This window comes from Oncorhynchus nerka, linkage group LG25 (genome assembly GCF_034236695.1).
Source record: "Oncorhynchus nerka isolate Pitt River linkage group LG25, Oner_Uvic_2.0, whole genome shotgun sequence".
NCBI lineage: Eukaryota > Metazoa > Chordata > Actinopteri > Salmoniformes > Salmonidae > Oncorhynchus > Oncorhynchus nerka.
In genome coordinates, this window is record NC_088420.1 from 21,918,909 (window position 1) to 21,932,308 (window position 13,400).

At 43.1% G+C, this 13,400-nt stretch overlaps 1 long non-coding RNA gene across 1 annotated transcript in view; it reads left to right on the forward strand.

The window, feature by feature from the left end:
- Positions 1-4,359: 4,359 nt before the first annotated feature.
- LOC135564511 (uncharacterized) overlaps positions 4,360-13,400 on the forward strand; it is a 114,129-nt gene continuing 105,088 nt past the window's right edge. Inside the window, exon 1 of the long non-coding RNA XR_010461094.1 lies at positions 4,360-4,447. This is a non-coding gene — a long non-coding RNA (uncharacterized LOC135564511). The remainder of the gene's footprint in view (positions 4,448-13,400) is intronic.

Below are 13,400 nucleotides of genomic sequence, written 5' to 3' on the forward strand. Positions count from 1 at the left end.
TCATCCTGTGCCTGTATAAAAAAGTCCATAGTGAGTGCCAAAACAATCAGCTAACAATGACACAGATAGAACTGTATGTCCTTGTACTGTTTTTCTTTATTTGTTAAATGCATCAATGCTATTTACTTGGTACATACAGAACTTTTACTGCCTTCAAAACACTGTGTGAAACTGTGAGAAAGTTTGACATTCTGACACTAATATGGAGAAGCACATAGCTTGCATGTCAAGTTCAAAGAGGGAATTCGTGCCATCAGATGTTATGGCACCACTAGAACTTGGACGCCGTTCAAGGTGGATCTCAGCCAAACCTACTCTATGTGTGTGTGTATTCGTTTTTACTATCCTTGTGGGGACCAGAAGTCCTCTCAAGGATAGTAAAACAAGGATATTTTGGCGGTCCCCACAAGGAAAAAGCTATTTCAGGCTTAGGCATTAGGTTTAGAGTTACAATTAGAGTTAGGGGAAAAGTTAGGGTTAGGTTTAGGGATTTGGGGTTGAGGTTGAGGTTAGGGTTAGGAAAAATGGGATTTTGAATGGGAATCAATTGTTTGGTCCCCACAAGGATAGTAAAATATATGTGTGTGTGTGAGTGTGTATCTGTGTAAGCAATATAGCCTTGATCAGGGACAAGTGAGTTCACAAAACAGAGAACTTCTAGAACTCTGAGCGGATGACTCATTCCCTATTATTCCCATTACCATGGCAGCGGGCAAACCAGTGTGTTTATCTTGTGCATCGTGTAATCACCTGAGCGTCAGTGTATCTGGGAGAGACGTATTACTCAAGCGTCAGATTTTCCAAAATAGTGCGATCGCAGCACAAAACATCCTCCGCAGACATGTCAAAGCATTGTATGTCCGCCTTGGGCCTTCACATAACAAACAGCAATAGGGAAATCCGGAACTACACACTGTAACACATTTCAAAGTGCAGGTTGACATTTATTGTCATGAATCTTGCCCTAAAGGCAGAACTGAGCGATTTCTGCTAGATTGGCCAGCTGCAAAGTTAAAAGTGGCTATATTGTAAAACTTAATGAAAACACTTTTTGGTCTTAATTTAAGATTATTGTTAGGCATTAGGGGTAGCAGTGTGAGTTAAGGTTAGGGTTAAAATCAGATTTTATGACTTTGTGGCTGTGCCCGCTAGTGACCAATCTGCAGAGCTGCCTCCAGAACAAGATTCATGACAAAAAAACGTTAACCTGCAATCAAAGGACCCTAGCCGGCTCAGTGTCTGCTTTATAGTAGATCAAATTCGGAGTAATATCCAAGTTGTCAGTACCCGTTGAGTCCATTGGAATGCTTAAAGAATATTACAAATCTCTCCTGATGGATTATATCTATCATTGTACACTTTTGCTCTCATCATGCACACGTGATGAAGTCATAAACCAGGGGGTCTGAAGAGACATCCTTTACTAAGGGAGATATTTGATACTCCTGATATTTCCAGGTATACTTTTGATTATATACTCTGATTCTTCAGAAATATCTACACTATCTACACTGTAATCAAAGAAACAATAAGAGTGAAGCTATTTCACTCAAGTACATTTGAGTCTTCCCACTCCTTTCTCAGTAAAGCAAATGCCCCCCAGCCCCCACTTTAGTCTGTGTTTAACCTCAATGTCCTCCCCTCCGTTAATCCCTCCCTCCCTCCCTCCTTCCTTCCCTCGCTCCCTCCCTCTCTCCCTCCCCCTCCCGGATCTCTCAGGTATCATGCCTGTGTGTGTGGGAGTCTGATCCCAACAAGTGATTCCCTGTCAGCCAGTCAGACGCAGCCAGTGTGGGGGCGATACAATTCTCCAGGTAGATTTTGGTGCCCCCTCTCCCCCTTCCACCCTCTACCTACCCCCCTTGTCCTTCTACCTTCCCCTATCCTTCTGTACCTTTCCCCCATCCTTCCCCCTACTCCTCCGCTTTCCATACCTTCCCCCTCCCCTCTACCCCTTCCGTACCTTCCCCCTCCCTTTCCTTCCCCACGTCCCTTCTTCCCCCTCCCATTCCTCCTTCTTCTACCTCATACCTCCTCCCCCTTCCCCTTCCATCCTTCTAACTACCCCCCTCCCCTCCCCTCCTCTTCCGCTCCCCCTTGCCCTACTACACCCTCAATGTGAGGAAATATTGTCTGCTGACGACGTCACGCACCCAGCTCTTTCCACTCACACGCAAGGGCTTCCCTGCAAGAATGAGGGTTGCTAGGCGATGGAGCGCCAGACCATAACAAACACTGGGCTTCTGTGGCGTGTAGCATACCTGTCACTGTGGGAGCTTAGGTTGGATCGCTCGCAATCCGATACTGGCTTACCTGTCTGCTCCTAATTGGCTCATATTAAAGCCCAGCACTTTGGAATGCCAACAGACTTTTTAACAACTCAAGTGCACTCATCTTAGCCCCATTACAATGGCATCTATTTTATGATATGTGCTGTTGTCAGGTTGTTGTGGGGTTATATAAATGTAAATATCACTGTATAATTGAGTAAGGTGATTGAGTAAAGTGTTTGAAGAGAACACTTAGCAAGATCCATTACAGTAACATCCTTCTTTGAATTTTGAAGGAAGAGATTTGTGAAGTATTTAAAAAATATATTACAATCATACTGTAATCCGAAGCATTGTGAAATGATTGTGAACGTTTTTCAAATTTATTCAATGTGAGACTTTTGACCAACTTGATTTTCTCTCAGTTTTAACAGGACACAATCCAGAGGAAGGAATATAAGCCACCTGTTCCTGGAAATGGTTGGAAGTCTGTAGAAGGGATTCAGCCTGTGTGTGTGTGCGTGTGTGTGCGTGCCTGTGTGTGAGTGCGACATGCACGTGTGCGTGTGCGTACTGTTGAGTAGGTTACTTTGTAAATGTCATCCGTTACAGTTACTAGTTAGCTGTCCAAAATTGTTAACAGTAGCGTAACTTTTGGATTACCCAAATTCAGTAATGTAATCTGATTACTTTGATTACTTACTGTTACTTTTGGATTACTTTTCCCTTAAGAGGCATTAGAAGAAGACAAAAAGGATCCATCAAACAAATTTGGTGTGTCATCATAGAGGTCTCTGACTTGTGGTCAGACTCGCTCAGGTGGAACAAACTTAAACTTGTCTTTTTTCAATTATTAATTGAATGTCATTAAGGTGTCATAATGTATTTTTTCCTCAGTAAACATATTTTATGAATTTAAAAGTAATCCAAGAAGTAATCATCTAGTTTTTCAAAAGCATGTGTAATCTGACTACAATATTTTTGTTGGTAACGAAACCGATTACCGTTTTTTGTAATCAGAATACATGTAATTGATTACATGTAATCAGTTACTCCCCAACCCTGCGTGTGCATGTGTGTGTGGGCTCAACCTGTTCTTTGTCGCTCTGTTACTAAACTTAGGGACTGATAGCGTATGTGTGTGTGATTGCGTACACCTATGCACATGTACATGTCTGTGTGTTTCCAAGTCATAAAACCAATATGACCATCATCTAATTGTTGCTTTATTTCCTGAGCCTGTCCAGTAGATGTTTATTTTCAGAAAGTCGCGTGTTATTTCACCAACAATATGCTGTAGGTCATACCCCCATAATCCAACAGACTGTGCATTGATTGGGCTAAAGCTGCAGTAATTTCCTCATTAGCACATGAGTTAGGTAGCAGGGCTTAGCACCAGTTTGCTCTGCAGTGATTGATTTGGTCCTAAATGAATTGGCCTCTTGAGTCTATTGGACAGCTGAGGAGAGATGAATTGTTAATGACTGAACAAGCAGAAAGGACCATTGTCCTATTTCACATGCCAGTGACAGGAGAAGTATGATGGAATCATAATATGAGAACAATTGTAAGTAAACATACCATAGGCCAAGTCCTAGAGGGGACTGGTTAGCCTATGTGTGAGCATTTAATGCTGTGTTGTAATCAAGAGCTCTTGCTTAAAAAGTCTCTCTATCTCTTGTAATACACTTTCTGTGGAAGTGGAAAGTGCATTACCTTAAGTCTTCAGAGGCCCAGGTGTATATGTTGTTTTCAACCACATCACACATTGTAACCAGCTGATGAAACAGGTCATGTGTAGTTTATGCAGCATTTATGGTGTTGTTCATTTATAGTGTTGTCACAACCTTTCACTGAAAGTATAGATCTCATCTAAGGAATGCTCCCTGTTTCAAGTGGTTGCTCTCAATTTTAGAGCGAAACCGCAAACATTCTGTTTGTCACTGAATGCATTTTGTGTATTCCAGCAAAGAGCCTTGTACATTTGTGAGAATTCAGGAGTCAGTCATAGCAATCCATAAAGAATTGACTCAATTAACTAAACAGTTTATATGTGAATATGTATGTATTGTTTCGTTGCTTTGTGACAGGAGATCTGAGAAAGGGAGAGGAGTGATGGAGTGAGTGGATGACAGCACCCCCAATCTCTCCTTCAGCAGTACTGCAGCTCTACTAAGGTAAATCTGTACTGAACAAAAATATAAATGCAACATGCAACATTTTCAAAGATTTTACTGAGTTACAATTCATATAAATAAATCAGTCAATTGAAATAAATCAATTAGGCCCAAATCTATGGATTCCCCTGGGATCTTGTATTTCAGCTCATGAAACATGGGACCACCACTTTACATTTTTTATTATTATTATATATTTTTTTTAACCTTTATTTAACCGGGTAGGCAAGTTGAGAACAAGTTCTCATTTACAATTGCGACCTGGCCAAGATAAAGCAAAGCAGTTTGACACATACAACGACACAGAGTTACACATGGAGTAAAACAAACATACAGTCAATAATACAGTAGAAACAAGTCTATATACGATGTGAGCAAATGAGGTGAGATAAAGGAGGTAAAGGCAAAAAAAAAGGCCATGGTGGCAAAGTAAATACAATATAGCAAGTAAAACACTGGAATGGTAGATAAGCAGTAGAAGAATGTGCAAAGTAGAAATACAAATAATGGGGTGCAAAGGAGCAAAATAAATAAATGAATAAAATAAAATAAATACAGTAGGGAAAGAGGTAGTAGTTTAGGCTAAATTATAAGTGGGCTATGTACAGGTGCAGTAATATGTGAGCTGCTCTAACAGCTGGTGCTTAAAGCTAGTGACGGAGATAAGTGTTTCCAGTTTCAGAGATTTTTGTAGTTCGTTCCAGTCATTGGCAGCAGAGAACTGGAAAGAGAGGCGGCAAAAGAAAGAATTGGTTTTGGGGGTGACCAGAGAGATATACCTGCTGGAGCGCGTGCTACAGGTGGGAGATGCTATGGTGACCAGCGAGCTGAGATAAGGGGGGACTTTACCTAGCAGGGTCTTGTAGATGACATCGAGCCAGTGGGTTTGGCGATGAGTATGAAGCGAGGGCCAGCCAACGAGATCGTACAGGTCGCAATGGTGGGTAGTATATGGGGCTTTGGTGACAAAACGGATGGCACTGAGATAGACTGTATCCAATTTATTGAGTAGGGTATTGGAGGCTATTTTGTAAATGACATCGCCGAAGTCGAGGATTGGTAGGATGGTCAGTTTTACAAGGGTATGTTTGGCAGCACGAGTAAAGGATGCTTTGTTGCGAAATAGGAAGTCAATTCTAGATTTAACTTTGGATTGGAGATGTTTGATGTTGGTCTGGAAGGAGAGTTTACAGTCTAACCAGACACCTAGGTATTTGTAGTTGTCCACGTATTCTAAGTCAGAGCCGTCCAGAGTAGTGATGTTGGACAGGCGGGCAGGTGCAGGCAGCGATCGGTTGAAGAGCATGCATTTAGTTTTACTTGTATTTAAGAGCAATTGGAAGCCACGGAAGGAGAGTTGTATGGCATTGAAGCTTGCCTGGAGGGTTGTTAACACAGTGTCCAAAGAAGGGCCAGAAGTATACAGAATGGTGTCGTCTGCATAGAGGTGGATCAGAGACTCACAAGCAGCAAGAGCGACATCATTGATGTATACAGAGAAGAGAGTCGGTCCAAGAATTGAACCCTGTGGTACCGCCATAGAGACTGCCAGAGGTCCGGACAACAGACCCTCCGATTTGACACACTGAACTCTATCAGAGAAGTAGTTGGTGAACCAGGCGAGGCAATAATTTTAGAAACCAAGTCTGCTGATGAGGATGTGGTGATTGACAGAGTCGAAAGCCTTGGCCAGATCAATGAATACTGCTGCACAGTAATGTTTCTTATCGATGGCGGTTAAGATATCATTTAGGACCTTGAGCGTGGCTGACGTGCACCCATGACCAGCTCTGAAACCAGATTGCATAGCAGAGAGGGTATGGTGAGATTCGAAATGGTCGGTAATCTGTTTGTTGACTTGGCTTTCGAAGACCTTAGAAAGGCAGGCTAGGATAGATATAGGTCTGTAGCAGTTTGGGCCAAGAGTATCCCCCCCCCCCCCTTTGAAGAGGGGGATGACCGCAGCTGCTTTCCAATCCTTGGGAATCTCAGAGGACACGAAAGAGAGATTGAACAGGCTAGTAATAGGGGTGGCAACAATTTCGGCAGATAATTTTAGAAAGAAAGGGTCCAGATTGTCTAGCCCGGCTGATTTGTAGGGGTCCAGATTTTGCAGCTCTTTCAGAACATCAACTGACTGGATTTGGGAGAAGGAGAAATGGGGAAGGCTTGGGCGAGTTGCTGTGGGGGGTGCAGTGCTGTTGACCGGGGTAGGGGTAGCCAGGTGGAAAGCATGGCCAGCCGTAGAAAAATGCTTATTGAAATTCTCAATTATAGTGGATTTATCAGTGGTGACAGTGTTTCCTATCTTCAGTGCAGTGGGCAGCTGGGAGGAGGTGTTCTTATTCTCCATGGACTTTACAGTGTCCCAGAACTTTTTTGAGTTGGTGTTGCAGGAAGCAAATTTCTGCTTGAAAACGCTAGCCTTGGCTTTTCTAACTGCCTGTGTATAATGGTTTCTAGCTTCCCTGAAAAGCTGCATATCACGGGGGCTGTTCGATGCTAATGCAGAACGCCATAGGATGTTTTTGTATTGGTTAAGGGCAGTCAGGTCTGGGGAGAACCAAGGGCTATATCTGTTCCTGGTTCTAAATTTCTTGAATGGGGCATGCTTATTTAAGATGGTTAGGAAGGCATTTTAAAAAAATAACCAGGCATCCTCTACTGACGGGATGAGATCAATATCCTTCCAGGATACCCCGGCCAGGTCGATTAGAAAGGCCTGCTCGCTGAAGTGTTTAAGGGAGAGTTTGACAGTGATGAGTGGAGGTTGTTTGACCGCTGACCCAATATGGATGCAGGCAATGAGGCAGTGATCGCTGAGATCTTGGTTGAAGACAGCAGAGGTGTATTTAGAGGGCAAGTTGGTTAGGGTGATATCTATGAGGGTGCCCGTGTTTACGGCTTTGGGGAGGTACCTGGTAGGTTCATTGATCATTTGTGTGAGATTGAGGGCATCAAGCTTAGATTGTAGGATGGCTGGGGTGTTAAGCATGTTCCAGTTTAGGTCACCTAGCAACACGAGCTCTGAAGATAGATGGGGGGCAATCAGTTCACATATGGTGTCCAGAGCACAGCTGGGGGCAGAGGGTGGTCTATAGCAGGCGGCAACGGTGAGAGACTTGTTTTTAGAGAGGTGGATTTTTAAAAGTAGACGTTCAAATTGTTTGGGTACAGACCTGGATAGTAAGACTGAACTCTTGCAGGCTATCTTTTCAGTAGATTGCAACACCGCCCCCTTTGGCAGTTCTATCTTGTCTGAAAATGTAGTTAGGGATGAAAATTTCAGAATTTTTGGTGGTCTTCCTAAGCCAGGATTCAGACACAGCTAGAACATCCGGGTTGGCAGAGTGTGCTAAAGCAGTGAATAAAACAAACTGAGGGAGGAGAATTCTAATGTTAACATGTATGAAACCAAGGCTATTACGGTTACAGAAGTCATCAAAAGAGAGTGCCTGGGGAATAGGAGTGGAGCTAGGCACTGGAGGGCCTGGATTCACCTCTACATCACCAGAGGAAAAAAGGAGGAGTAGGATAAGGATACGGCTAAAAGCAATGAGAATTGGTCGTCTAGAACGTCTGGAACAGAGAGTAAAAGGAGCATTCTGGGGGCGATGAAATAGCTTCAAGGTAAAATGTACAGACAAAGGTATGGTAGGATGTGAATACAGTGGAGGTAAACCTAGGTATTGAGTGATGATGAGAGAGATATTGTCTCCAGAAACATAATTGAAACCAGGAGATGTCATCGCATGTGTGGGTGGTGGAACTAATAGGTTGGATAAGGTATAGTGAGCAGGACTAGAGGCTCTACAGTGAAATAAGCCAATAAACACTAACCAGAACAGCAATGGACGAGGCATATTGACATTAAGGAGAGGCACGCTTAGTCGGGTGATCAAAAGGCTCCAGTGAGTAGTGAGGTTGGTTGGGGTCACGGCGATTCAGACAGCTAGCCGGGCCATCGGTAGCAAGCTAGCATAGGATGGAGGTCTGTTTTTAGCCACCTCTTGCGTTTCCGTCGGTAGGATTAGTGAGGTTCCGTGTGGTAGAGGGGATCAATCTAATTCGCAAAAAAATAGATATAGTTATAGCGGCCCAAGAAAATATATTTTTTTTTTGTCTGATTGCTGTCTTATCGGCTGCTATCTGAATAGATCTAACAATTAGCGGACCGCAGATGGGCGTTCAGGTAACGTCGTGACGGAGGAGCCAGCTGGATAACTCCCTCGGGCAGATAACGGCGATATTCCAGTTGTGAAGGCCCGATGGGGCTCCGCGTTGGCAGTGAAACGGGTCCGGATAGGTGATTGAAGCCCAGGAGTGGCTGATGGAACTCTTCAGCTGGCTAGCTCCGGAATAATTGATGTTTGCTCTGGGATCGACGTAAGCCGATAGTCACAAGGATAGCAGCTAGCTAGCTGCGAGATCCAGGTATAAATGTCCAGAGCTTGCGGTTGAAATCCGGGGACATGGAGAGAAAAATAGGTCCGGTATATTCCGGTCCGAGCTGCGCCGTACAAAACTGGCGATAGATTTTCGAGCTAAAGGATAGCTGTTGACCACAAACTGTGGTTAGCTGAATACTAACGATTAGCCAGTAAAGAAGCTAAATAGCTTCTGATTAGCTTCTGGTTAGCTTCAGACTAGCTTCTGGTTAGCTTCTGGCTAGCTTCTATGGAGGATTACAGATTTGAGGTAAATAATACTTTTTTATATATATAAATTGGTGAGGCGGGTTGCAGGAGAGTTCTTTGAAGTTGAGTTTATGGAAAAGAAAAAATATATATAAAAAGGTATGTGAAGAAAGTTGTAAATATATATATATATACACGAGACACGACAAAACGAGGACAAAAGACGTCTGACTGCTATCTTGGTGACCACTGTTGGTCATGTTGAGTTAAAATATATGTCTTTATTTTTGTTCAGTGTATATCCTATTAAAGGCCCAGTGTAGTCAAAAACACGATTTCCTGTGTTATAAATATATTTTCACACTATGATGTTGGAATAATACTGTGAAATTGTGAAAATCATGATAATGCCCCTTTAATGTAAGAGCTGTTTGAAAAGACCGCCTGAAATTTCAGCCTGTTTTGGTGGGACGGAGTATTGGCCTTCCACGTCACCATGCAGTAAATTAGTTAATAGACTAATAAAAAAGAGAGTTCCAAACCGCTATACCAAAAACAGAAATTTTTCAGTTTTCCTCTCCCGACTCCTATTTTTGTTTATTTTTGTCCATTTTAATTGAAATTAATCACAGTAAGGTACTTAATTGTTACCTATAAATAATATTGAGATAAAAACGGCTGTATTGGGCCTTTGACAGATTTTCCGGTACTTTTGTATACTTTTCAGCAAGTAGTTCTGAATGTAGTTCTGAAACGTGGTCTCTAAAATTGTGTACTACATAACATACAGTGGGGCAAAAAAGTATTTAGTCAGCCACCAATTGTGCAAGTTCTCCTACTTAAAAATATGAGAGAGGCCTGTAATTTTCATCATAGGTACACTTCAACTATGACAGACAAAATGAGGGAAAAAAATCCAGAAAATCACATTGTAGGATTTTTAATGAATTTATTTGCAAATTATGGTGGAAAATAAGTATTTGGTCACCTACAAACAAGTAAGATTTCTGGCTCTCACAGACCTGTAACTTCTTCTTTAAGAGGCTCCTCTGTTCTCCACTCGTTACCTGTATTAATGGCACCTGTTTGAACTTGTTATCAGTATAAAAGACATCTTTTTGATTTTCTAGATTTTTTTTTCAAATTTTGTCTGTCATAGTTGAAGTGTACCTATGATGTAAATTACAGGCCTCTCTCATCTTTTTAAGCAGCACAAAGGGCAAGAAGGTAGAGACAACAATACATCACACAAATCAGCCACAACTGCCAGTAAGAGTGTCCATGATTGAGTCTTTGAATGAAAAGATTGAGATAAAACTGTCCAGTTTGAGTGTTTGTTGCAGCTCGTTCCTGTCGCTAGCTGCAGCAAACTGAAAAGACAAGCGACCCAGGGATGTGTCTGCTTTGGGGACCTTTAAATCAAATCAATTTTATTTGTCACATACACATGGTTAGCAGATGTTAATGCGAGTGTAGCGAAATGCTTGTGCTTCTAGTTCCGACAATGCAGTAATAACCAACAAGTAATCTAGCTAACAATTCCAAAACTACTACCTTATAGACACTAGTGTAAGGGGATAAAGAATATGTACATAAAGATATATGAATGAGTGATGGTACAGAGCGGCATAGGCAAGATACAGTAGATGGTATTGAGTGCAGTATATACATATGAGATGAGTATGTAAACAAAGTGGCATAGTTAAAGTGGCTAGTGATACATGTATTACATAAGGATGCAGTAGATGATATAGAGTACAGTATATACGTATACATATGAGATGAATAATGTAGGGTATGTAAACATTATATTAGGTAGCATTGTTTAAAGTGGCTAGTGATATATTTTACATCATTTCTCATCAATTCCCATTATTAAAGTGGCTGGAGTTGAGTCAGTGTGTTGGCAGCAGCCACTCAATGTTAGTGGTGGCTGTTTAACAGTCTGATGGCCTTGAGATAGAAGCTGTTTTTCAGTCTCTCGGTCCCAGCTTTGATGCACCTGTACTGACCTCGCCTTCTGGATGATAGCGGGGTGAACAGGCAGTGGCTCGGGTGGTTGTTGTCCTTGATGATCTTTATGGCCTTCCTGTGACATCGGGTGGTGTAGGTGTCCTGGAGGGCAGGTAGTTTGCCCCCGGTGATGCGTTGTGCAGACCTCACTACCCTCTGGAGAGCCTTACGGTTGTGGGCGGAGCAGTTGCCGTACCAGGCGGTGATACAGCCCGACAGGATGCTCTCGATTGTGCATCTGTAGAAGTTTGTGAGTGCTTTTGGTGACAAGCCGAATTTCTTCAGCCTCCTGAGGTTGAAGAGGCGCTGCTGCGCCTTCTTCGCGATGCCGTCTGTGTGGGTGGACCAATTCAGTTTGTCTGTGATGTGTACGCCGAGGAACTTAAAACTTACTACCCTCTCCACTACTGTTCCATCGATGTGGATAGGGGGGTGTTCCCTCTGCTGTTTCCTGAAGTCCACAATCATCTCCTTAGTTTTGTTGACGTTGAGTGTGAGGTTATTTTCCTGACACCACACTCCGAGGGCCCTCACCTCCTCCCTGTAGGCCGTCTCGTCGTTGTTGGTAATCAAGCCTACCACTGTTGTGTCGTCCGCAAACTTGATGATTGAGTTGGAGGCGTGCGTGGCCACGCAGTCGTGGGTGAACAGGGAGTACAGGAGAGGGCTCAGAACACACCCTTGTGGGGCCCCAGTGTTGAGGATCAGCGGGGTGGAGATGTTGTTGCCTACCCTCACCACCTAACAGGATGTGACTGGCAGAACGGGTGTTGTATGTGGAGGATGAGGGCTGCAGTAGATATCTCAGATAGGGGGAGTGAGGCCTAAGAGGGTTTTATAAATAAGCATCAACCAGTGGGTTTTGCGATGGGTATACAGAGACGACCAGTTTACAGAGGAGTAGTGCAGTGATGTGTCCTATAAGGTGCATTGGTGGCAAATCTGATGGCCGAATGGTAAAGAACATCTAGCCGCTCGAGAGCACCCTTACCTGCCTATCTATAAATGATGTCTCCGTAATCTAGCATGGGTAGAATGGTCATCTGAATCAGGGTGAGTTTGGAAGCTGGGGTGAAAGAGGAGCGATTACGATAGAGGAAATCAAGTCCAGATTTAACTTTAGTCTGCAGCTTTGATATATTTTGAGAGAAGGACAGTGCACCATGTATTCATACTCCCAAGTACTTGTATGAGGTGACTACCTCAAGCTCTAAACACTCAGAGGTAATAATAACACCTGTAGGAGAAGGGACATTATTCTTACCAAACCAACAGGTGTTCAGAACAAGGTTAAGGGCAGAGAAAGCTTGTTGGACACTAAGAACGCTTTGTTGTAGAGCATTTAACACAAAATCCAGGGTGGGGCCAGCTGAGTATAAGACTGTATTATCTGCATATAAATGGATGAGAGAGCTTCCTACTGCCTGAGCTATGTTGTTGATGTAAATTGAGAAGAGCGTAGGGCCTAGGACCGAGCTTTTGGGTACTCCCTTGGTGACAGACAGCAGATTTTCTCACTTTATACACTGCACTCTTTGAAAGAGGTAGTTAGCAAACCAGCCCAAAGACCCCTCAGAGACCCCAATATTCGTTAGCCAGCCCACAAGAATAGAATGGTCTTCCGTATCAAAAGCTTTGGCCAAGTCAATAAAAATAGCAGCACAATATTGCTTAGAATCAAGGGCAATGGTGACATCGTTGAGGACCTTGGTGAGGTCGAGGGGTTGCAGTGACACATCCATAACCTGAGCGGAAACCAGATTGCATATATACTATAGACATCAAGAAAGTTGAATATTGACAAGTTTTCCCAACACTTTTGATAAACAGGGCAAAATAGAAATAGGCCTATAACAGTTAGAATCAGCTTGATCTCCCCCTTTAAATAAAGGACAAACCGTGGCTGCCTTACAAGCAATGGGAACCTCCCCAAAAAGGAGAGACAGGTTACAAAGGTTGGCGATAGGTTTGGCGGTGATAGGGGCAGTAACCTTAAAGAAGAAAGGGTCTAAACCATCTGACCCAGATGGTTTTTTGGGGTCACGTTTAAGGAGCTCCTTTAGCACCTTGGACTCAGTGACTGCCTGCAGGGAGAAACTTTGTAGCGGGGCAGAGAAATAATAGGGAGAAGAATCGGGGATAGTCGCATTAGAAGGGGTGGGAGATTAGAAAATGTTGGATGGGCAAGGTGGCATGGCTGTCAAATAGGAATCCTGACTTAATGAAGTGGTGATTAAAGAGATCAGCCATATGCTTCTTATCAGTAACAACCACATCATCAACATTATGGGACATGGGCAGCT